We start from the raw sequence: 26,911 nt of genomic DNA, 5'->3' as shown, positions 1-26,911 counted from the left end.
GTCTTGAACCTAATCTTATCCTTCAGTGAGTGTTTCTTCATTCTCCTAGTCCCTGCCTTTGCTATCTGGGACCTGAGCTATGTGGTTAGAGCTCTTGCCACAGAAGCAAGAGACTGCCTCTGTGAGAGACAAGAGAGGCAAGAGGCAAAAATGAGGCAAAAAAGTCATTGAATACCTCAGCTTTCTCCATATCCCTGGTAACCATGTCTTCTGTTTCCTCCTGGAGAGGTTCCATGATTTCTGTAGTTTTCCTTTTATCAGTGATGCACTTATAGAAGACTTTTTTGTTGACCTTGATGTTTCTGGACAAATTTAATTCTATCAGAGCTTTAGATTTCCTAACATGATCCCTGGCTGCTCAGTTTCTCTGTATTCCTCCCAGGTTATTTATTCTTGGACAGGATCTCCTTGTTCCTCCATGCAGGCCTCCTGGCATTTTTGCCTGACTTCCTCTTTGTTGTGATACATCACCCCTGAGTTTGGAGGAAGTGATCACTGAATATTAAGCAGCTTTCTTGGTCCCCTCTCCCATCCAGGGCTTTGTCCCATGGTACTCTACTAAGCAGATCCCTGAAGAAGAGTCTGCTCTCCCAAATTCCAGGGTAGGGAGCTTGCTGTGCCGCCTCCTTGCTGTCCTCTGGATCCTAGACTGTACCATTTCATGGTCACTGCAGCCAAGGCTGCCCTTGAGCTTCACATTCTCCACCAGCCCATCCTTGTTGGTGAGAACAAGGTCCAGCATAGCACCTCTTCTCAATGGTCCCTCTATCGCTTGGAGAAGGAAGTTATCATCAGTACATTTCAGGGACCTCCTGGACTGACTATGCCTATAGTCTCACTATTTAAAACAAAACAAAACTATACACCAAAAATCTCAAATAAGCTTTCACATTTAGGGAACAATTCAATCCCAATGTTTTTTATTGTGTACATTGGTACAGTGGTATCATCATGATCTAGTTCCACTTAAATCATATTTACAGTGTTTAGGCAGCACTAGTACCTGCTGGCCATTATAAAATATGTGGTCGTTTTATTCAATGTGAAAGGAAACTAATTCCAAAACTGAGACAGAAATAAGAATCATTTCAGGAAAACTGTGAAGTACTGCATACAATGATTTGAATGGAGTGGCATGCAGAAGTTTATAAGCCAAACTTCATTTTAGTTTAAGATCCTCTCTGACTCCTACTCTAAACCACAGATTAAAAGTCTGATTTTCTCTCTTCTGTTGATGGAAAGGAAATGAAAAAATGTAGCAAGGAGACCTTCCATGACAGCTGTAATGAAAGCAAAGGCACGTATCTATAGGAACATTTGGGAAGTTTCTTGAAAATACAGATGATAAAATTGCAAAAATTTTACATGGGAAAAAAACTACTACAGCATGCCCATTTCACTTCCTACAGCCAATGCTTGCCTTTTTCTTTGTATTATTCCTAGTTTTTCTCTTTCTTAATAAGAAGAAACAGAAAACAAAAACAAAAAAAAAAAAAAAAACATAACAAACAAAAAGCACAGGATCATCTGTAAACTAATATCACAGAAACAAATATCAAAATCAGAATGATGTCTAAATTCAAATTCTTCCCTGAAGATGTTGTCATGTGCTGTTATTAAGTTTAGTATGTACTGCCAACAGTATTTGATAGGCATTTAATGTTAGCTGTTGACTTTTTCTGTGTGTGCAGACCTAAAAATAATGCAAAGCAACTTCTGTAAATTAAATCTTTAAAGCCTTTACCTTGTCAGAGAACTACATCCTATCTATCACAGATTTGTCAAAGCAAATGACATATTATCTAGGCAAAAATTGCCTTGGAGCAGAACATAAAGTCAAGAGCTTTGGTGTCACTGAACATAAATAATGTTCTGGTAGAGGCACTTAGGGGAGCTAAATGTATACTAATGGCTAAAAAATAAAAGACCCCAGGTGATGGTGTGAATTTAAAAGATATATAACATTTTTTTGTGAAAGGATATCATTAATGAGGTTTTCTTTTTTTTTTTTTTTTTTTTTTTTTTTTTAGCTTGAAAGCAATCCAATATATGTTTTTTAATCCTGTAGAGAAAATGAAATGTTTGCTCTGGTACAGCAGTGAGAGTACAACTAGCATTTTGTTTTGTGCCTCAGGGGACTGACTTACATGGGCCTCTGGAGACAGCATGGCTCCAGGAGGAGAAACATGTTACAGATGACAAGCAATTTAGCCATTAGGGAGAACAGCATTGCTGTCATACACTTTTATTTTTTTTGGGGAAAAAAAAAAAAAAAAAAGATAGTGGGAGATGATAGCTGCCTAACTGGCCTCAAATTAAGAACAGTAGATATCACAGTGGCAAAAATGCATGTTTGATGAACAAACTCAGGAAAAACACAGGCAGGCAATACAAATACTAGCACTGACACACAGAAAAAGTCTGAGACCTGTCTGGGTTTGTAGTTATGAACTCTGTCCCACAGCTCTTACCACTGCAGGTAACTGCACCAATTTTCCTCCCAGACTTTCTCTCCTGTGAAGGATGTGTCTCCTCCTCCTTCAGAAGTGGAGGCTGGTTGCAGCAGAGCCCAGCTGGTCAGCCACAAGTCTTCTCTGAGGGTGGAAAGTTCCCGCTGCTCTTTTGTGGGCAGAAAACAGCATTTCATGAGCTAACACTCCTTCATGGGAGCACATGTGATAGGACAGGTCTGACAGAAAATACATCTAAAATTCCCACTCATGTCCGTGAGACTTAGATGCAACTATACAGGCTAGTTTGCATTAGCTGCTTCTCCAAGGGCTCCTGTAACTTGATGCTGCAGGCTCGAAGCAAATGGTCATCACATACCCTCATTACTTCATCAGATCAAACATTTCATTTTTCATTGATGTAGCTGCTGTTCAAGTTAGAAAAGCTTCATCTCCAAGTGATGTGGTCTGACCAAACACTTTCCAGGTCTTCCTCATAGTCACAAGACAAGCGACAACCTCCAATCATAACAGATGGTGCCTGCTTCAGTTAGGCATAATATTTTCTTGTGAAATGCTTTACAAAAAGCAGTTGAACAGCTCCTTTCCTAGACTTTTAATCAAATTAAATTAGATAGTATTGCATTAACTTAGAGCACGAGGATTGCAGAAAAACCTCCCATATGGAGAGATCTTGACAGCTATCCACTTCTCAAGTATATTGTGACTTCCTTTTGCTTTAAAGCAATTTCACGACCTCATGAGTCTGCTTCCCTATGCCTGATACTTCTCATAATCATGTTCTCAGTCCCATATGGGTTCTCCTAAGAGTCTCCTTCATGTTCTTATTTATTTTCTAGCAGTCAGAAATACAAAGAGTATCTGCTTTAGGAGCTTTATATCATAAACATTAAGAAGGTAGTTTCAACAACAGAAGCAGGTAAGCAGGTAAGAGAAATAACTTCTGTTTTAATCTGTATATTTAAAAATCAAAATATAAAGAATAACAAATTAAGTGTAGGAATTTTTTTTTCACTGTAAAGCAAAAGCAGAGACTAGGCAAATCTCACAGCACCTGGGCAATGATAATATCAACAAAACATAGAGCTTTGTGTAAGTATTTCTATCACTTTCCCATCAAAATTAGAACTTTAAGCAAACAGATGAACAACAAATTTAAATGTCTTAGAAAATGCATAGACATTTACATATACAATGGTAGGAGGATTTTTTAAAAAACTTCTCACATTTTTTCTATTCCATACTACTGATAGATAGTATGATATCTGATCTGATATTGCAGATTAAAATTATCAAACTATGTTTTCTGAATAAAGAAATCAAGAAGACCAACACTATCAACAGTGGCTGTTTTTTATGATGCTAGCATAAAGGGGGTCTGATCTAGATAGTGCATGTCAGGTTTTTCAGATTTCAGGCCAAAGGTACATCTGTTTATTTGTTTTAGAAAAATAATAAAATAAAATAAAATAAAATAAAATAAAATAATAAAATAAAATAAAATAAAATAAAATAAAATAAAATAAAATAAAATAAAATAAAATAAAATAAAATAAAATAAAATAAAAATCTTGTTTAAAGTTGTTTTTTTTTATGTAATATAATTTAATCTTATATTTACAAGAATTACCTTGATTTTTTACTATCCTACTTCCCCCATGTTCCTCCTCTAATCTGAGCAAAAAGTATTTTTATATATACTATTTAAACCTGTGTGTTTTTTTTATGGGCATGCAAATGTCTTTATAAATTGAAAGATACTCTTGGTTTTGGAACCTCTAACATACAATTTTTTAAAAAAACTTTGGAAGTTTTGGAACTTCAATGAAGATAACAGCCTTCAGAACATAAAGACCACATTACCAGTACATTCTTAGTATCCCCCTCCCAAAATATTTTGAATTAAATTAAATATTTCTTTGAAGATTCAAAACTTTCCTTTAAGTATATTTGATATAGATATGGAAAGCCTCATTTCTTTTACTGATATATGCTTGTCCAGTCTGCAAAAACTGCTTCTACAGTAAGCCCAAGGATTTTCATTTTCTTTATAATCAATATCAGAGTCTTTCAAACAGTGAACATTGCAGCAAAGGTCAGAAACATTTTTTTAATAGCATTTAACATGCAGTTAGCTTTCAGTTCTGAATAGTTCTTAAGAGAAGAAGAAAGAATGTGAACATTTATTATGATATTTATATAGCAGCTAAGCTCTGAAAGACTTGAACAGGTTGCATTTGATGTGTTTGGGGAAAAAAAGAAAAGAAAAAAAAAGAAAAGAGGTAAATGAAAAGAAACTTTCACACACCTTTCCTATTTCTTGAATCTAATCTCAGCTCTGGGTGCATTTTTCAACAGATAATGCTGAGTGATGCACCAAGGAAGCCATTTAGCAACATTTAAGTGAAATGATCTTTTTGCAAGTTCCTGTGGTAAATAGTATCCACTGATCTCTGTCAGTCCATGATGTTTCATAAACATCCATTGTACCTAGGTCTCAGCTCATCAACAGGCTTTGAGAAGTCAAACTCTTCATCCTCCAGGCTAGTTATCTTAAGTATCATTTACAGAATTTCTTCTGTATTACAGGATTCTTTACAAGATATTCTTGATACCAGTCTTCTTATCTCTTGTTACCTTCCTCCACATTTTAAATTAAATCACCACTCCTTCCCAATTCTTCTATTTTCTATTCTTGCCAGCATGTCAAATTCAACTTGAAGCAAAGGTTACACATGCTTTTTTTCCTCTAAGAAATTCCTCCATGGTCAGGAGATGTACCTTCTGCCGCTTCTCAACTGCTGAGATGAGTGGTTGGAGAGCTGCCTGGCAGAGAAGGACCTGGGAGTGATGGTGGATAGTCGGCTGAATATGAGCCAGCAGTGTGCTCAGGTGGCCAAGAAGGCCAACAGCATCCTGGCTTGTATCAGAAGCAGTGTGACCAGCAGGGCTAGGGAGGTGATTGTCCCCATGTGCTCGAGCGAGTCCAGAGAAGGGCGATGAAGCTGGTGAGGGGCCTGGAGAACAAGTCCTACGAGGAGCGGCTGAGGGAGCTGGGCTTGTTCAGTCTGGAGAAGAGGAGGCTCAGGGGTGACCTTATTGCTCTCTACAGATACCTTAAAGGAGGCTGCAGTGAGGTGGGGGTTGGCCTGTTCTCCCACGTGCCTGGTGACAGGACGAGGGGGAATGGGCTAAAGTTGCACCAGGGGAGTTTTAGGTTAGATGTTAGGAAGAACTTCTTTACCAAAAGGGTTGTTAGATACTGGAACAGGCTGCCCAGGGAAGTGGTGGAGTCACCATCCCTGGAAGTCTTTAAAAGACGTTAAGATGTAGAGCTTAGGGATATGGTTTAGTGGGGGCTGTTAGCGTTAGGTAGAGGTTGGACTTGATGATCTTGAGGTCTCTTCCAACCTAGAAATTCTGTGATTCTGTGATTCTGTGGTTCTGTGATTCTGTGCTTAGGAGGCACAATAAGGAATTTCATGGTTAAAGTAGTTGTGTTATGCTGCCTTTAATAAAGAACCCTACTGATTTTTAAGCAGTATGTAAATTATAATAAAAGAGTGCAATAGAGCAATATCAGTAAGCAGAGAGAATATTTAGCTAGTAAGAGATAATGAAATTGTACAACATCTTCGAAGTAAATGAATAGGCTCTGTTTTGCCCCTTGATCCTGGCTGATTCTTCCAAAATATGAATACTAAGTTAACATAAACTTTTTTTTTTTTTTTTTTTTAAGATTATATAGGTTCATGTGGTGGTTTTACTCAGGTGGCCGAGCTCCACCACAACCGCTCTCTCACTCCCCCTCTCCTCAAAGAGGAAGGGGGAGAAAATACAACACAGAGAACTCGAGGTTTGAGATAAGAAAGGTTTAATTAAAGGGAAAGGGAATGGGAGGAAAAAAACAGAGACAAAAGAAGCAATCAGTCCGCGCGGAAGCACAGAGAGAGGAAAAATTATTCTCTACTTCCCATCAGCAAGCGGTGTTCGGCCACGTCCTGGGAAGCAGGGCCCCAAACGCGTAGTGGTTGTTCAGGAGGAACAGCCCCCTCCCCCACGAGAGCCCCCCCTTTTATTGCTGAGTGTGACATCAGGTGTTATGGAATATCCCTTTGGTTGGTTTAGGTCAGCTGCCCCAGCAATGTCCCCTCCCCATCACTTGCCCACCCCCAGCCTGCTGGCTCTTGGGGGCTTGGAAGGAGTCCTGATGCTGTGCCAGCACTATGCAGCAATAGACACAACACTGGAGTGATATCAGTGCTGTTCCAGCTACGAGTGCAGAGTACAGCACTGTGTAGGCTGCTGTAGGGAAAAGGTGACTCCAGCTCAGACAGACCCAACACAGTTCACACAAATCAAGTCTTGAAAGCAGACTGAAAAGTAGAAATGGGTTGTGGCAAAACAAGAACAATGATTCCACTTTTTGCAGTTCACAGAAAATCAGTCTCCAAAATATCTGATGTTATCACATGAATTACAAGTAGAAATGCTCACCAGCGGAACTAGTTGGGCTTCTTGAAAGGGACAGAATGCTGCTGAGCTGCTCAACAGTGATTTACAGGGGTAAGAGAGAAAGAGAGAGAGGAAATAAAAGATAAAAAGGAGAATAGAAAGAAAAAGAAAAAGAAAAAAAAAAAAAAGAAGAAAAAAAAGAGAGAGAGAAAAAAAGAAAAGAAAAGAAAAGAAAAGAAAAGAAAAGAAAAGAAAAGAAAAGAAAAGAAAAGAAAAGAAAAGAAAAGAAAAGAAAAGAAAAGAAAAGAAAAGAAAAGAAAAGAAAAGAAAAGAAAAGAAAAGAAAAGAGAAGAAAAGAGAAGAAAAGAGAAGAAAAGAGAAGAAAAGAGAAGAAAAGAGAAGAGAAGAGAAGAGAAGAGAAGAGAAGAGAAGAGAAGAAAAGAGAAGAGAAGAAAAGAAAAGAAAAGAGAAGAGAAGAGAAGAGAAGAGAAGAGAAGAGAAGAGAAGAGAAGAGAAGAGAAGAGAAGAGAAGAGAAGAGAAGAGAAGAGAAGAGAAGAGAAGAGAAGAGAAGAGAAGAGAAGAGAAGAGAAGAGAAGAGAAGAGAAGAGAAGAGAAGAAAAGAGAAGAGAAGAGAAGAGAAGAGAAGAAAAGAGAAGAAAAGAGAAGAAAAGAGAAGAAAAGAGAAGAAAAGAGAAGAAAAGAGAAGAAAAGAAAAGAAAAGAAAAGAAAAGAAAAGAAAAGAAAAGAAAAGAAAAGAAAAGAAAAGAAAAGAAAAGAAAAAAGAAAAGAAAAGAAAAGAAAAGAAAAGAAAAGAAAAGAAAAGAAAAGAAAAGAAAAGAAAAGAAAAGAAAAGAAAAGAAAAGAAAAGAAAAGAAAAGAAAAGAAAAGAAAAGAAAAGAAAAGCAATAATGTCAGAGACATTTGTTCATTTTGAAAACTGCAGAAATACTTTGTTTCTGAAGATAGTTGCTTCATACTGTGATTGCAATAGATCCTTGCATGACAAGTTTTTCTTTAAAAAGGTTAAAAGCACATTTGGTGCCTCCACTCCAATAAAAAATATTTTGTGCTAAGTGCTAAAAAGAGTTTTCCTGGTAGGCCTCAACTTGATATAGTATTAGCCAGTTAAGATGAGGAAATTCACAGGCTAGCAGAAATATATTCTATGAAAGACACTGTTATCTACACCAACCCCTTTTTAGAAATAGTTCAGTTGAAACGTAGTCAAACATCAGTTGAAATAGGTCTCTTCACATCTGCTTTAGCAAGGTATAGTGGTTTATTTAAAATAACAGAAGAAGAGATAAATGTAAATATCTATTTAATTCACGTAAAATTCCTTGTGTTTGACCTCTAGTCCTTACCAATTACATTGACATCACAGGGATTAAAACAAACATACCATTTTTTTTATTTTTTTTTTTCTTTAGGCAACCTTTCCTCCCTGTTTCACAGTTTCATTTCAGGTCAGAGATATTATTACAGACATCATCCTTGGAGCCTATGCTAGAAAGAAAGTAGCAGCAGTAGGAAGAATATCTGTTCAGTGTCATGAGGGAAATCAACGAAGAGGAAAAACATTACAGCTCTACAAAGACAAATCCACCAGCAACTCATCTAGCAACTAGATTTATGAACCTTTGGTGCAGCCTTTTGAGAAACACATTGCACTTTTTTTTTTTTTTTTTGCTAATATTGCTTGATGGTGTTTTCTTTACTGCTTTTTACACCCCCAAGAAATTCCACACTGTGGATAAATAAATAAATAAAACCAGGAGAAGAAATTATTTAACTATTTTATTTGTAGGCAAAATAAAGAGGAAATGAAAAGACCTAAGAGTAGGATAGGATAGGATAGGATAGGATAGGATAGGATAGGATAGGATAGGATAGGATAGGATAGGATAGGATAGGATAGGATAGGATAGGGTAGGGTAGGGTAGGGTAGGGTAGGGCAGGGCAGGGCAGGGCAGGGCAGGGCAGAGTAGAGTAGAGTAGAATAGAATAGAATAGAATAGAATAGAATAGAATAGAATAGAATAGAATAGAATAGAATAGAATAGAATAGAATAGAATAGAATAGAATAGAATAGAATAGAATAGAATAGAATAGAATAGAATAGAATAGAATAGAATAGAATAGGAGTAGCAGTTCAGCTGGGAGAGACCTTTGGATCATCAAATCCAACTGTCTGATCACTTCAGGGCTAACCATCAGATAAAGCATGTTGTTGAGGACATTATCCAAATGTCCCTTGCACACTGGCAGGCTTGGGGCACCAACCACCCTCTAGCAAGCCTGTTCTAGACCACTCTCACATAAGAGAAATGTTTCCTCATGCCCTGTCTGACCCTCCCCTAGTGCAGCTGTGTGCTGTTCTCTCATGTCCTGTCATCGCTTACCAGGATGCAGAGACGAGCACCTCCCTCACTGCCTCCCCTCCTCAGGAAGCTGCAGAGGTCTCATTTGGTCTCATTTTCTCCAGACTAGACAAGCCAAGTGTCCTCAGCCTCATTAAAAAATGTTTTCTTCAAAAAAATCACATATTTTTCATTATTTTTGACAAATTCATATATTCAGGGCAAAAAGAAAATTACCATTAATAATAAGATATATATATATTAAAAATAAAATAAAATAAAATAAAATAAAATAAAATAAAATAAAATAAAATAAAATAAAATAAAATAAAATAATAAAATAAAATAAAATAAAATAAAATAAAATAAAATAAAATAAAATAAAATAAAATAAAATAAAGTGAATTTCTCTGTTCCACTTCAGTCAAAACTAGTATTACAAAAATGGGTTGTCAAGATTTTGACCTTTAAATTCTTTACTACATTCTTTACTACAACCAAGTGACCTATTGAAAGGAACTAAAACTTTTATATGAAAAACATTAGCTTGTTTAGCCTATGTTCTATTTTTTCAAAACTTTTTTAAAAACAAACAAACAAAAAGCTTGTTCCGTTAACATTTACAAAATACATGTGATTTTTTCTTTCTCCAAAGAACTTGTTAGAAGGAAAAAAAAATCTTAATTTCTAACTTATGCTGCAATGGATTTAATCGTATCATATGTAATAATATACGTATTTCATATATTTAGAATACTTAACTAGGCTGAATGAATGTTAACAGTGAATTATAGCCATTATCACATTATCATGATAGATAGAAATTCTTGAGTGAAGCCCTAAAGTGCGTGGAGCAGATTCTCTCATGTGTAACAGCTCAGTTCAAGGGGTTACCCAACCATTTCCATCTCTGTTTTCTCTTTCTTTTTACCAAGGTTTGAAAGTACTCATGAAGCTCTATACTCTTAAAGCTTACAGGTTTTATTGGACACTGCACAGCAGAAAACTTCTGTAACAGTTGAAAGGTTTATCTCCTTTTTTTTTTTTTTTTTTTCTTTTTTTCTTTTCCCCAGCAACAGGGAGAAGGGCAGTAGTGTAAGAGTCCAATTTCATCCCTTTTCTATTATCTGTAAGCCAACTGACACTGCAGTTATACCAGTGGTAATCCTGAAACAGAAAGGAGTCATCCAGGCATGCTATTGCAAGACTGAAATCTATACAAGTCTGTCTTTTTCCTTCCTATACTTCCATGTAATGATCTTGCATTCCTTCAGAAGAGCAGCCAAATTACAGTTTTCTATTGCTATAGCCACTGTTTATGAGGAACCCTATTAGGTTCTTATCTATTCCTCCATGCTTGTGGTTTTGCTGAAGAACAAGGAAAGACCACATTAGGAGCTCTTGTTAGTGCTATAATTTCAGAAATACTCATTCTTAACCCCATCAGTACCAGAAACAATAAGAGCAACCACAAATTATATTCAACAATGGGATAGAGATACTTTTCTTGGATATGATGAAAACAATTTTGAAAGTTAACTACGAGAAACTTTTACTTGTAATAGACTAAATGATTTATTCCTTCCTTTTTCTGAGTTATGGCTTTATTTTACAGATTTCACTGGTGTATACCAGTGATGAGAGTGTCATACCTTGGGAAAATGTGCAAGTGTCTTACCAAGGAAGGATAAATTTTCAGTATAGTAAATGATACCATGGGTCACCTATCTTTCTATAAATTCCGGTTGCTATTTTTCCTTCTTTAAGTTGCTATTTTTCCTTCTTTTTTTTTACTTCTTTGTCTTTCAGATATATGAAATGTGACCATAATCAGCAGGTTCCATTTTTCTAATAGGACCAGTTTATTAACTGGTTATATACTGTTCTCTTTGTATTTTACTTTTTAACACCCTCTTCTCCCCCCTCAACTCCCCCCCCATCTTCCTCAGAGTGCACCTGACAGTGACCTGAAGCATATCCTTGGCAGATCCCAGAGACATAAGCATATCTCAGACTTCTGATCAATTTTTACATTGTGAGAAGGATCACTGAGAAAGTGTCCATAATAGAACCTCACAGGACAGAAAATGGAAGAATTTAGAGGTAAGACAGCAGCAACATCAATTTCAAAACAATATCAATACAGGACTAGAAGGTGTTTTGAGCAAATGCGCTGATGACACCAAACTTGGAGGAGCTGTAGACACAGATAAGGGTGGAAAGGCCTTGCAGAGAGATCTGGACAGATTAGAGAGCTGGGCAATCACCAACCACATGAAGTTGGTAGTACCACATGAAGTAAAAAACAGGTTCACAGAAGGCACTAATCACCATGCCACAATCTCTTTTTTTATACTGCTGTCCTGGGCTGCATGTGTCTCTATCATTGTTGCCCGCTAACATCAGGCAGTTCCAAAGTTGTGTGAGAGCATAGCACATCCACACTATCTTTCTCGGTTCTTTCTAGCAGAGAAGTTAGGAGCTCACTTCAAAATTGTTTAAGTGGTTCAAGTCAGTGAGGAATGAGGATCATGCTTTAGTAGTGCCTTACTCTGGTAGATATATAGTGATGGTGCTCATAGGTGACTGGACCTCTTTCTGCTTGCAAATACAGTCAAAACCCTTTACAGATGAGTCTCTGAAACAGTTGAATAGAAAGAAAAGACTTGCAGAGAAAATTAAACATTATTGTTCTACCTGTCATTAAAAGGAAAGTGTTAAAGCTTTGAGCTTGTGACAACAGTCACGAAGCTTACAATTAGAAATAAGAAAAATCACCAACTTGTGGCTTTTTGTTGTTGTTGCTTTGGAAAAGAACACTGGGTACCATTTTCAGCTTTGCATCAAATCTTGTGCTTGTGTTTGTATAAAGCTGTTCATTCCTATCATAAGATATTTTTGTCTAAAGTTGAATTATTTCACCATCAAGGACTGAGGATCCAAGCTTACTAGCTAGCCATGAAATACAAATAAATGATAAAGGCAAATAATAATAATTTGAAATTGTATACAAAATGTGTAAGCAAATCAATAAATTCCTATTATCCTAATTTTTGTCATAAATGCAGCTAGTATCAGCCTTCCTAGATGTGTAGTACAGACTTTAATCATTGAATAATATTTAAAGCAGCCCACTTTCATCTTTCATTCATCAATTTGGCAATGACAAAATTACTGGTATGGTTCATCTTGCCTATTGAAAAAGTCATCATCTGAGTTTTATGATAAACATGCAGAGTTTCAAAGAAGAGTTCAGGCAGGTACCTATATAAGAACCAGGGAAAATACTGGATACAATGCCTTCTGCTTCCAGGACATTTCAGAAAATCATAGAATATCATAAGTTGTAAGGGACCCACAAGAATCTTCTTGTCCAAATCCTTTAATCCTTTCACATAGGAAAACAGTTTTCTGACGTATCTTAAGCACAGAAAATATTACAAAAAAAAAAAAAAAAAAAAAGAAAAAGAAAAAAAAAAAAAAAAAGAGTATTAATAAATCCTAAGCACTTTTTGTCCTTTACAGTAGTTAGTAGTAACTCAATAAAAATTTAAAACTGCTTGACTGAAAGTATAACAAATTCTTTTCACAGTAAATTAAAAAAACATCTTTCACCACAGCAAAGGGTAAAGAAAAGTAAATCAGAATTCCAGAATTCTAGCAAAAGAACAGAATTAAGCTACGGTTGGGATTTTTATGTAATTTTAGCCAAACCGAGTCTTCAACAAAATGCACATGAATTTTGGTGGTCTGAAGTATTTAGCATCTAGACTGGCTAATACTCTTTTGGAAGTTATAGAGATCTAAAAATTATAATGAGAAATAGCTGGGGTATAGTGCTTTTTCAGTTTAGCTATATGGTTTTGCGACTCATGTAAGCAATGGCAAGAGGAATAACAGCTGTACAGGTAAATCCATAATGTAACCGAGGTTTTGGCACACAAATCTTTTTCTGAGGGGTGAATGGGAGTGTGGTTTTTTGTTTTGTTTTGTTTTGTTTTGTTTTTTTCTGCTGACTAAAACAGTAACTGTACAGAAATATACCTGCTGAAATAACTTTCATATTAGTTTCACATAACTAATCTTAATTTCATAGCAGCCTTATTTATTTATTTAAATACCAATAGCAAGGTCTTCCAAAAAAAATCTCTTACCCTCCATTCCTGATTTCTTTATGGATGCAAAATTGTTTACAATGAATGTAATTAACAATAGTATAAATTTTGTTAGGAACATTATGGGTCAAGAAGAAGAATGTACATTTTTGTATCCTTTAATAAAATATCCCTTGGCATTAGGATTTCCTAAGCCCTTGCCTAATGCTTTGCTCACATGATCATAATACTGCAAATGTATCAAGCCAGTAGTATTTCAGAAATCCTTCAGATCTGTAGTATAATGGCATAAATTAGAAGACTTTGGTTAAAAAGAAAAAAAAAAAAAAAAAAAAGTAATAATAACAACAGTAACATAAGAACTACTATTACCGCCATCACAAATTTTAAAAAGTCATTGTTTAGTTTTCCCTGTTGACAAAAAGTATGAATGAAAGTCAGTGTTTCTCAATTTTACTCTTTATACACTTTTATAAAATCAAATGAGTAGGTTGTCTGTCAACAGTTAAAATAGTCCTTGATACAGAACTTAAAACAGTACTTCTGTGGTGGTTTTACCTTGCTGGGCAGCTGAACTCTACCACAGCTGCTCTCTTATTCCCCCTCAGAAGAACAAGAAGATGTGAAGAAAGTATGCTGGAAAGAAAATAACAACTTATAGGTTGAGATAAGGATCATACAATTAATTAACAGGAAAAGGAAGAGGGGAAAAATAACAACAACAACAACAACAAAACAATAAGAAGCAAAGGCCAAGTGGAAGCACAGAGAGAGAAAAGAAATTACTTTCTACTTCCCATCAATGAGCAATATTTGGCCATGTCCTAGGAAGCTGGGCCTCGATACACTTAGCAGTTGTTTGGAAGGACAGACATCTTCATAATGAGATTTCCCCTCTCCCCCCACCCCCTCCACCCCTGCCCGCTTTCACATCTTGTACTGCTGAGTTTGATATCATATGGTATGGAATATACCATATGACTTTGATCAGTTTAGGTCATGTGCCCTGGTGATGTCCCCTCCCCACCTCTTGCCCACCCCCAGCCTGATGGCTCTTGGGGAGAGGGGAGGGGGTTGCAGTGAGTTCTGATGCTGTGCCAGCACAGGTCAGCAATAGATATATCACTAGTGTAATACCAATGCTGCTCTAGCTCTGGGTGCAGAACACAGCACTGTATGGGCTGTTGTAGGGAAAGTTAACTCCATCCCAGCCAGACCCAGTACAACTTCACCCCAAGATTTCATACTATGGGTTTCATAGGATCATAGAATCATTGCATAGTCTGGTTTGGAATGGATCCTCAGTGATCATCTAGTTCCAATGCTCCTGCCTAGAGCAGGGAGGAAGGAGTAAGAGCACCTCTTACTAAATCAGATGCCCCAAAGCCCTGTCCAACCTGACTTTCAACAACTTCATTGATGGGGCATCCACAGCTTCTCTGGGCAACCTATTCTAATGTTTCACCTCTGATCATATAAATAGTAGTAATAATAATAATAATAATAATAATAATAATAATAATAATAATAATAATAATAATAATAATAAAATATACCTTGTATCCAACCTAAATCTTCCCCATTTTAGCTTAAAATTATTAAATTATTGCCCCTTGACCTGTCAGTACAGACCCAGCTAAAATGACTTTCTCAGTCTTCCTCATTATGTCCCCTTTATAGATTGAAAGGCCAAAATAAGGTCTCCCTGGAACCTTGCCTTCTTTATGGTATACAAGCCCAGCTCTCTCAGCTTTTCTTCATAGGGAAGGTTTTCCAGGTCTGGACCATATCTGGTCCATGTCTTTCTTGTGCTGGGGTCTCCAGAGCTGGATTCAGTACTCCAAGTGGGGTCAGAGTAGAGGGGAAGAACCACCTCCCTCAACCTTCTGGCTGTGCTTCTTTTGATATGCAGGATACAGTTGGCTTTCAGGGATGCAAGAACATGTTTCTGATTTATTTTAAGTTTTCCATTCACAGGTATTCCTAAGTTCTTCACTACAAGGCTGCTCTCTATCTATTTATCACCCATCCTGTACTGGTGTTTAGAATTTCCCCAACCCAGGTGCAGGATCTTTCATTTGGCCTTGTTGAACTTCATGAGGTTCATGGAGTCAAGGTCCTTCTGGATAGTATCCTTTCACCCTAGTGTCAACTGCACAATTCACCTTGTCCACTGATGCAGCCACTCCATCATAAAAGGTCTCTTGATAAATCAGGTATGGTTTTCCCTTGTAGCAGAAACGTTGGCTGTCTTTGGCCTCCCCATCTTTCATGTGTTTTAACATAACTTCTAGGACAATCTGGTCCATGATCTCACTGGACACTGAGGTGAGGCTAACTGCTCAATAACTGCCTTGGTCCTCTTTTTAACCTTTCTAAAATGGGTGTGATAATCTTTTTTGTTCAGTCACTGGGGACTTCACCTGACTGCCATGACTTTTCAAATATGACAGAGAGCATCTTAGCAACAGTATCTCCCAGCTACCTCAGGACCCTGGGTCCTTGTCAAATCCTTGTCAAGACCTGTGTGTGTCCAAGTTCCTCAGGTAGTCTTGGAACTGATCATCTTCTACAAGGACTTCATTCTCCCAGTCAAGATTAAGGGTTTTGAGAGATGTGGAAAAAGTGATTACCAGTTAAAACTAGGGCAAAAATTTACTGAGTACCTTAACCTTCTACATGTCAGTTGTCCCTAATTTTCCTGTCTTATTTATCAGCTTTAGAAGAAGAATGAAAATAGAAAGTGGTCTCAAGCAGGCAAAAATTAAGTCGCACTGGAAATATCAGGAGAAATGGTTCAGCAGCCTTCCTGTGTCTCAAAGGCTGCCAGAAAGTTGGATCACAGCTACTGTGATGAAGTCATCTCTGAGACTCCCCTAGCATACTGCAAACTTCACTCACAGATAGAATCACTCTCCCAGAAGAAATATAATCTTTTTATCAAGACCACACTGTCAAAAGAGCCCCTGTAGCCTAGTCCAAATATACGCTGAGCGATAGTCTTACTTACTTTATAAGGCAACATGCAATTACATCCTACCTACTCTTTTATAGTGTAGCATGCAACTACATTGCCTTAAAAGACCATTTCACATGAACAACATGAGAATCTGTAGAATTTTCAGAGAGAGAAAAAATAATAATGTTAATAAAAAGCATAAAAAATAACAACTTTTTTTTTACATTGTAATGAATTATTTTTTCAAGAAAACTGAAATACTTATGATGGAAAATGGCAGTTATTTCTTTATTTAACACTCCTCCAGCAACTGCTTTTTCCAGTTCCAGAGGGACCAATTAAGAAGGCAAGGTCAGTACTAACATTTGAGCTTTTCCCCCATTACCTGAGCTATCTTCTAGAAATGCTGACCCACAACTATTTCTTCCAGTTTACTCCTGTGTGAGAGAGACCTCTCCTGTTTGGAGAGGTCTGACTCATAGAATGTTAGATGGTCTTTTCTGTTGGTCGGGAAGCTGTTTTGGTGATTCACTGAAAAGACAGAGGAGCTCAGAATACAGGAGATGTATAAGAAAGTTGCATTTGTTTGGAGGGAAAGAGTGAGAAAGCAATAAAGCACCTAAAAGGACTTCTCTGAGACTGCTAGTGAAAAGCTTCCCAGAGGCTTATTCATGAAACGCGGATGTTGAAATACCATGTTATATTTATTCTTCTTACTATCTCCCTATGAAAATTTTGGTTGAAAACCTGAAATCCAAAGGCAGTGTACTTTTTCAGTCTTCATCTATTGTTTCCATTCTCAATGTCTTTAAATGGCCATTTGATTAAAAATAACTGTATTTAATTGGAAAATTAAGAAAGTTAAAAAGAGAGTTACTTTTCATATCACATCATTCAGAAACCAATAAAATTTAATATTATCACACAAAATTTACATAATGAAATATTTATTTTATCGTATACTGGAAAGATTTTCCCTTCCATTTATCCTTTATTTTTTTTAATTTTTTTTTTCTCCTCACTTTCCAACCCTAAATTACCACACTTCCAATTTCACTTGGTATGAAGCATCCTGACTTTATTAAGAAAGTTAGATTTTCAAGAGGAAATCATAAGTTTTCAAATAATTGAATACTGATGTTGTCAGTATTTACTATAATGTTGTGTATTGGGTTTATGTGGCAAGGATTTGGTAGTAGGGGGTCTGCACGAGGGTCCTCTGTGAGCAGAGCCCAGCAGCTGCCCCATGTCAGAGCAGAGCCAGCTCCAACTGCTCCAAAAGGGACCCGCTGCTGGCCAGAGCCAAGCCATGAGCGGTGCTGGGTGGGCCTCTGGGAGAGCAGAGCTAAAGAAGGGAAAGAAGTGCTGGGCAACAGCAGCTGGCAGAGAGGCCAGCCCTGCAGCCCCCATGGGCAGAAGATGCAGCAGGAGGGCAGGCGGTGCTCCAGGCACGCAGCAGCAGTTCCCCTGAGGCCTGTGCAGGGAGATGCCCCTGGTGGAGCAGGCTGTCCCCCTGCAGCCCATGGGTCCCACATGGAGCAGATCTCCATGCTGCAGCCCATGGAAGAGTCCCCGGTGGAGCAGGTGTATGTGGCCTGGAGGAGGCTGCGGCCCTTAGAGAGCCCCCACAGGAGCAGGCCCCGGGCTGGAGCTGCAGCCCGTGGAAAGGAGCCCATGCAGGAGCAGCGGGTCTGGGGGCAGCTGCCACCCACCCGTGGGGGACCCATGCTGGAGCAGTTTGCTCCTGGGGGATGGATGGACCCTGTGGTACGGAGCCGTGTGGGAGCAGTGCTTGAAGAGCTGCTTCCTGTGGTAGCCCCCGCAGGTTTGGTTCAGGAAGAACAGCATGCAATGGGAAGGACCCCACATAGAGCAAGGACAGAGAGTGACCATGAAGGAGCGGTGAAGTGCTATAGACTGACCACAGTCCCCATTCCCTGTGTTCCCCTGCACTGTTCAGGGGTAGGAGGTGGAAGAGGGTAGGTGGAGGGAAGGTGGTTGTAGTTTGCTTTTACTTTCTCACTGTTTTATTCTGCTAGTAATAAGCAAGAAATTTCATTATTTTCCCTGTCCTGAGTCTGTTTTTCCCATGATAATAATTGTTGCGTGACCTCCCTGTTCTTACCTCAACACTTGTGGCCTTTTAATTGTATTTTCTCCCCCTTTCCCTTTGATGAGGGGGAGTGAGAGAACAGTTGTGGTGGAGCTCAACTGCCCAGCTGAGAAAAATCACTAAGTTACATTCCTCACTCTCAGGAAGTTTTCAGGTTACACCAATCTTCGTTATGTGGTTGACATGTTGGAGGGACGGGCTGCCATCCAGAAGGAATCCACTGTCATGCAACCCCACCTAGCATACTGTGTTCTGTTCTGGAGAACCCAGCATAAGAAATGGACCTTTTGGAGCACGTCTAGGGAAGGGGCACAAAGACGATCAGAGGACTGGAACACCTCTCCTATGAAGACAGGCTGAGAGGCCAGGGCTTGTATAGACTGCAGAGGGGAAGGCTTGGGGAGACGTAATAAAGGTCTTTCAGTACCTAAAGGAGATCCCTCAAGAAAGATAGAGGTTTTATCAGGAAGTATAATTTATCTTACACTCTTTAACAGGGATTGTAATGACACGTCAAGGGGTAATGTCTTCAAACTAAAAAAGAGTATATTTAGATTAAAGGAAGATTTTTTTTTTTAAGGAAGAATTTTTTATTTTTATTTTTATTTTTTACTCTGAGGGTGGTGAGGCACTGAAAGAGCTTGCCCAAAGAAGTTGTTGATACCCCATCCCTAGAAAGTTCAAGGCCAGTTTTGATGATACCTTGAGCAACCTGATCTAGTGGAAGGTGTCCCTGCCCATGGCAGGGGGGTTGGAACTAGATGATCTTTAAGGTTCCTTCCAAACCCAACCATTCTATGATTCACCGAAAACTTTGGTGTTTTAGTGTCTCAACTTTAAGAAGTTGGAGCACGTCTGGTTCTCAATTAGACCTACAGTATTATTTTTTGTGTTTACTTTATCTGTGTTGTCTTCACAAAGAGCATATCAGTGCCCTTTTTGCCTGTGATTTTATACACATTTATTCAGAAAGCATACACAACATTATGTATTCTGGAAACCTCGTGGCGTCCTACAGCTTCCTCACAAGGGGAGCTCAGGGTTAGACACTGAGCTCTGCTCTCTAGAGACAGTGACAAAACTCGAAGGAACGGCATGGAGCTGGGACAGGGGAGGGTCACGCTGGTTGTTAGGAAAAGGTTCTGCACCCAGAGGGTGGTCAGGCACTGGGACAGGTTCCCCAGGGCAGTTGGCACAGCACCAAGCTGCCAGAGTTCAAAAAGCATTTGGACAACACTCCCACATGTAGAGTCTGATTCTTGGGTGGCCCTTTGTGGGAACAGGAGGTGGACTTGGTTGATCACTGTGGCTCCCTTCCAACTCAGGATATTCTATGATTCTATGATTTTCTTCTGCTTTCAGTATGATTCCTGTTTCTCTGCCACAGGAACACTAAATACACAAAGGCAGTACAAAGAAAAGCAGAATATTTCTACTTTGCCATGTGCATTGAATTATTTTATTCAGGAGATTTCTACGTTTGTTCCAAGTAATTCCTCTGTAGTACAGTGCTTTAAAAAAAATAAATAAATAATTGCAGTTTAATGAAACCAAACAAAACATCTAACTTGAAAACGAAAAAGGGCTTTTAAACATTACACAGCTTACACAGCTTCCTACTTCCATTCCTTGCAACAACTCAGTGGGGTCACCCTCAGGTATCTGCATTACACACATTTTCTCCCTCACTTTTGTTTGTTTGTTTGTCTTTTTCACAACAGGTAATCATAGAATCATAGAATCATAGAATATCCTGAGTTGGAAGGGACCCATAAGGATCATCAAGTCCAACTCCTGGTACCTCACAAGTCTGCCCAAAAGTTTACACCATGTGACTAAGTGCACAGTCCAATCACTTTTTAAATTCAGACAGGCTTGGTGAAGTGACTACTTCCCTGGGGAACCTGATCCAGTGTGCATCCACCCTCTTCCTGATGTCCAACATAAACTTCCCCTGCCTCAGCCTAACACCATTCCTGCGGGTCCTATCACTGGTGATTACAGAGAATAGGTCACCTGCCTCCCCACTTGCCCTCACAAGGAAGTTGTAGACTGCGATGAGGTTGCCCTTCAGCTTCCTCTTCTTCAGGCTAAACAGTACCAGTGCCCTCAGCCGCTCCTCATACGTCTTCCCCTCTAGGCCCTTCACCATCTTCGTTGCCCTCCTCTGGACACTCTCCAACAGTTTAATGTCCTTCTTGTATGTGGTGCCCAGAACTGCACACAGTACTTGAGGTGAGGCCGCACCAGCACAGAGTAGAGTGGGACAATCACCTCCCTTGACAGACTAGCAACGCCGTGCTTGATTCACCCCAGGGTATGGTTAGCCTTCATGGCTGCCAGGGCACACTGCTGTCTCATATTCAACTTGCTGTCAACCACAACCTCCAGATTGTGGTTGCAACTCTGTAGGGTTGCTCTCCAGCGCCTCGTCACTCAGTCTGTATGTATAGCCAGGGATGCCCCATCCCAGGTGCAGGACCCGGCACTTGCTTTTGTTAAACTTCATGTGGTTGGTGATTGCCCAGCTCTCTAATCTGTCCAGATCTCTCTGCAAGGCCTTTCCACCCTTATCTGTGTCTACAGCTCCTCCAAGTTTGGTGTCATCAGCACATTTGCTCAAAACACCTTCTAGTCCTACCTCCAAATCATTTATAAAGACATTGAAGAGCACTGGTGTGGTGGTTTTACTCAGGTGGGCAGCCGAGCTCCACCATAACCGCTCTCTCACTCCCCCTCTCCTCAAAGAGGAAGGGGGAGAAAATACAACACAGAGAACCCAAGGTTTGAGATGAGAAAGAATCACAGAATCACAGAATCACAGAATTTCTAGGTTGGAAGAGACCTCAAGATCACCTAGTCCAACCTCTGACCTAACGCTAACAGTCCCCACTAAACCATATCCCTAAGCTCTACATCTAAACGTCTTTTAAAGACTTCCAGGGATGGTGACTCCACCACTTCCCTGGGCAGCCTGTTCCAGTGTCTAACAACCCTTTTGGTAAAGAAGTTCTTCCTAACATCTAACCTAAACCTCCCCTGGTGCAACTTAAGCCCATTCCCCCTCGTCCTGTCACCAGGCACGTGGGAGAACAGGCCAACCCCCACCTCGCTACAGCCTCCTTTAAGGTATCTGTAAAGAGCAATAAGGTCACCCCTGAGCCTCCTCTTCTCCAGGCTGAACAAGCCCAGCTCCCTCAGCCGCTCCTCGTAGGACTTGTTCTCCAGACCCCTCACCAGCTTCATCACCCTTCTCTGGACCCGCTCAAGCACCTCGATGTCCTTCTTGTAGCGAGGGGCCCAAAACTGAACACAGTACTCAAGGTGTGGCCTCACCAGAGCCGAGTACATGGGGACGATCACCTCCCTAGCCCTGCTCGTCACACTGTTTCTTATGCAAGCCAGGATGCTGTTGGCCTTCTTGGCCACCTGAGCACACTGCTGGCTCATATTCAGCCGACTATCCATCATCACTCCCAGGTCCTTCTCTGCCAGGCAGCTCTCCAACCACTCATCTTCCAGCCTGTAGCTCTGCTTGGGGTTATTGCGGCCCAGGTGGAGGACCCGGCACTTGGCCTTGTTAAACTTCATGCAGTTGACCTCAGCCTATTGGTGCAGCCTATCCAGATCCTCCTGCAGAGCCTTCCTACCCTCAAGCAGATCAACACACGTGCATAGCTTGGTGTCATCTACAAATTTACTGAGGGTGCACTCAATGCCCTCATCCAGATCATCGATGAAGATATTAAAGGTTTAATTAAAGGGAAAGGGAATGAGGAGGAAAAAAAGAAACAAAAGAAACAATCAGTCTGTGCGGAAGCACAGAGAGAGGGAAAAAAATTATTCTCTACTTCCCACCAATGAGCGGTGTTCGGCCACGTTCTGGGAAGCAGAGCCTCAAAATGCATAGCGGTTGTTCAGGAGGACAGTCCCCTCCCCCACGAGAGCCCCCCCTTTTATTGCTGAGTGTGACATCAGGTGTTATGGAATATCGCTTTGGTTGCTTTAGGTCAGCTGCCCCAGCAATGTCCCCTTCCCATCACTTTTCCACCCCCAGCCTGCTGGCTCCTGGGGGCTTGGAAGGAGTCTTGATGCTGTGCTAGCTCTACGCAGCAATAGACACAACACTGGAGTGATATCAGTGCTGTTCCTGCTACGAGTGCAGAGTACAGCACTGCGTTGGTTGCTGCAGGGAAAAGGTGACTCCAGCTCAGACAGACTCAACACAACTGGCCCTAAAATGGAGCCTTGAGGGACCCCACTATTAACCGTCCGCCAGACAGATATGGTCCCAGTTACCACAACCCTTTGAGCCCCGCCCGTCAGCCAATTGCTCACCCATTGTATGATGTTTTTGTTTGTATTATATTTATTTATTTATATTTATTTTTTGTTTGTATATTTATGTTTGTATTTTTTGTTTGTATTTTTTGTTTGTATTTTTTGTTTGTAGTGTATTTATTCATTTATTTTTGTGGTTGTGGAGGGTTTAGGCCAGAAGGTCCATAGGAAAGTTATAGCTGAAAAGAAGTAGTAGTCATCAAACACTAATTTCTCATCATAACCACTGAGGAAATATGTGCGTTCTCCATACATTATTCAATGGACAATCTAACAGAAGAATCACTTTTGGCTTTTAAGGAAAGCTTTGTTACAAACTTCAGAAATTCTAAGTAGTAAAGAGAACAACTCATGATACCTATATAATATACAAAGGATGGCTCTTAATTTTCTCATGTTGCCTGTAAACTTTATTAATATAAAATATTTTGATATTTCATATGTGTAGAAAGAAGGAAATAGGAAAAGGTTAAGTGTAACAAATTATGCAGAAGGGTATGCAAAAAAAGAAAAGACTTTAAACTGCCTCACTTTTTAACAAAGTTGAATTATACTCTATAAAATGGCACCTTCTCTTAGACTGGCATTGTAAGATAGTTGGCATGCTGCTTACCAATTTCTGTTTTGAGATGGTTCTATATTGGTAAATGAAGTAAAATTCATTTAGCATATACCAACATCATCTGAATTTATGATTTTCCCCTGGAAACATGCAAGTTTTTAGAATGGTAGTTTAATGATATGGTTTAAAAGTTGCAATATGTACATCAGGATTTGAGTTTTTCTGTCCTTTAAAGGAATGCTTTTGTCACAATGATTTCGATGATATCTGAGAACAAAACAAAATGTTAGCTAAATAATTCTGTATTTTGAGAATTGCTAATAAGAAGTGAAGCATCATAAGTTTTCAGAAAAAGAAAAAAATATATATTTCTGAGATTGAAAAGAAAAAAGTAAAAGAATGCAAAATTAGAAAGAATATCTGTAATTTAAGGAACTGAATGTACAAATTATTTTGCAAGCAACAAAATAGCTGACAATCATCTCCTCAGCAGTTTTAAAATGTTAAATTCAGCGTTGTTGTAACTGAATGAAAAATTATAATGTCAAGAAGGAAAAAACCTTTCAAAGCAAACAGAAAAAGTATAGTTAAGGAAAAAAGAAAAAAAAAAAAAAAGCAGAGAATCACATGTTCAGAAATAATACTTATATTTAATGTGAAGATTTAAAAGTTTAACATCAGTCTAGTTCTGTTTGGTGACCATATTTAGGATCTTACCTTCTGTATTTCTTACGAAATTGTGTTTTATTTAGATAGTAGAACATTTCTGTATTTTGTACATGTCAATTTCCCATCCTACTATTTTCCTACTGTTTTATCTCCAGGTGACAATGTAAAATACAAATCATGGGGTGTGTTTTATACTCAGCACCCTGACATACCGAATTCATTAGAGACTAGGATACTATTGGTTACTTCTTCCTACATTCTTTCTACCATTTTTTGTCCATACATAGACAACTAATGACATTACTGGAATAGTGAACCCAAAACCTACAGCAGTATAAAACCTGACCTGCTGCTTAAAATCAGAATCAATCTGTCTTTTGCTTAGTAGTCATTCATGATCCAGCTTGCAAAATATCACTAAACCTGTAGCTGTCTGTGCCAAATGAATTGTTTAATTCATTGATGCTCTATTCTTGCAGTACAGAAATGGACAGGGCTGACTATGTAGACACGTACTGGATCTTGAAATCTGTAGAAGTCAAACAACTAATAGACAGATAAATATGAGGTGGATGTTAATTTTCATCATTCACTTTCTTCATTGCACTTCCTTTTCCTCATACTTCTAGTGCCCTACATGGGTAAATGATGAGAAATACTCCTCTGATGAGCCCTTTTCCTGTCTACAGCCACACATGTATCAGCAGAAGCCAATAAAGTCCCTCTGCATATTGAGAAGTTATTATGGCACTTACTCAGGTGCTAATAGATTTAGGAGCAGGTATATTACATTAGTTCCCATTTCCAGAACTCATTAGCAGAGCCATCTTTGCTAAATCCTTTGCTGTGTATGGTGTTAAGTCTTTGTTATATATGACTAGTTGTATTGATTTTATTTAAGATTGCTACAGAAATGATAGATGACCTAATATAACTGGAACACAATTATTGTAGATTAATATATTTATGGCATTGTTGTAATTTAACGTTCTCCTTTCACATTCTTTTTGTTTATTTCTTTTAATCTTATAGAATTGGACGAAAGAAGGAACATGCAGGTTTTATGTAGCCACAGATACATGTATATATACAAACTCCATTAAATCTAAAAGCCTGCTCCCTTTCAAAATGGAGAACAAGTTCCTAAAATGAAAGCATAATTCCAAAGCGTGTTTGTTCAGAAGAATACAAAAATATTGTTTCCCCACAGTGGTGTTTCTGTAAAAGTCAGGTTTTCTGCTGAAGGAAAACCAGCTGAGGACTGTGTCTAGAGGGGTGATGGGTATGCAAGGATCTAGGAGAGAGGGAATAGAAACAAACTGTGAAAGAGCAGAGCTTCTGTTTAATTCCCCAGTGTTTCCTTTGCAGAGCTGCATAAATTTGCTTTGTTGTTTAAGAGCCAGAAAAATGCTGCAAGATACATTTTTATATTCCTTAATTGTGTTTGGTTGTGTGCCCATCATTTTGCCAGAGACCCAAATAAACCCTTTTCAGAGATGAAAGTCAGAAAATCCAGTGCTGCACTTGAATCTCCACGAATTTGGTATATAAATGGCACCTGAAAATGGAGCCTTGCAAATAGATGAGAAAATAAACTTATTTAAGTATATAAAGAGACAAAGCAAGATCATAGTGATTTTGTTATGAACAGTAAAATTTGTCCCTTTACACTATAATTATCAATGTGATTTTTCTAATTTTTATCTTCTAAAAAAGTATTTAAGATATGACTGCTTTATCATCTAATGTTCTTTGTGATTTTAAACTTCATTGCTTTTGGTTTTCATATACCTCTCCCTAAATTGTAAGATTTTATTTCAATGGTAAATGAATCAAGCAAATGAATCCATATCAAGCAACGTCATGTATTTTGATATTCTAATTCTGTGACAATCACTGAAATTCAGATTCCACACCAAATTATTCATACAGCCTTAGAGAAGAATACTTGTTTTTTGTTACAGTGGAAGCATTGGTTACCCATTATTATTCTTTCAACCTCATATTGGTTTATGAAATCACCCCTTCAAGCTCCTCATTCTTCTTCCCCAGTTCTCCAAAACACACTTAAACAGGCTGAGTACACATAATCAAAGTCAGGTTTGAGACATGACTGTTCCTTTATTTATCTAAAGAAAAATACTTTCAAAACAACAATAACAACAAAATTACGAAAAGGAAGTGTTGTGCAAATCTCAGTCCACTAGGTTAAACAGGAAATGAGGTCAGGTAAGTACCAGTTAAATTTAAAAGAGCTGAACTTCTACTCCCAAACATTTATGAGCTCGCTCTTCAGTGATAATTCATGTCTGCCCAGAACAGGACAAATAAAACAGGGCCATTTCTCCTATTCTGTGACAGCACTGCCAGGAGCAGCTGTCCAGGATCTCTCAGAACAGGAGATCTGAGGGGAAGAAGCCCAAGGTCCACCCTCTTCCAGAGACCCCACAGTCAACTCCCCTGGGCCATGTCACTGCCCCATAGGCATCAAACAGGGACAGCAGGCCCCAGTCAGCCCCACATCAGAGCTGGTACCCAGCACCATGGGTGCCTGCAGGGGCAGATGGCCCATGGTGACATTACTAAGGGCTGTGACCTTGCAGCCCTCACTGCTTATCTTGGGGCGCCAGCAGAGACCACATCAGCCTAGCTCGTGGCTTGACTCCTGCTGAGCATGTGTGAGAGGCTTGGAGCACTGAGTGAGGATTTGGTGGAGCAGTGCTGTGGGGCCACCGGCAGCTGTCCTCAGTGCCTGTCCCCACAGTCATTGCCCGTATTTCCCCGGCCCTGTCTGGCTCAGGCAGCCAGGGCCCCATGGGGTGAGCTCACAGCAGCGCAGGTGAGCTGTGCGGGGACAAGTGCCC

Source organism: Aythya marila (assembly GCF_965140915.1).
Source record: "Aythya marila genome assembly, chromosome: Z".
NCBI lineage: Eukaryota > Metazoa > Chordata > Aves > Anseriformes > Anatidae > Aythya > Aythya marila.
This window is presented reverse-complemented; position numbering follows the sequence as displayed.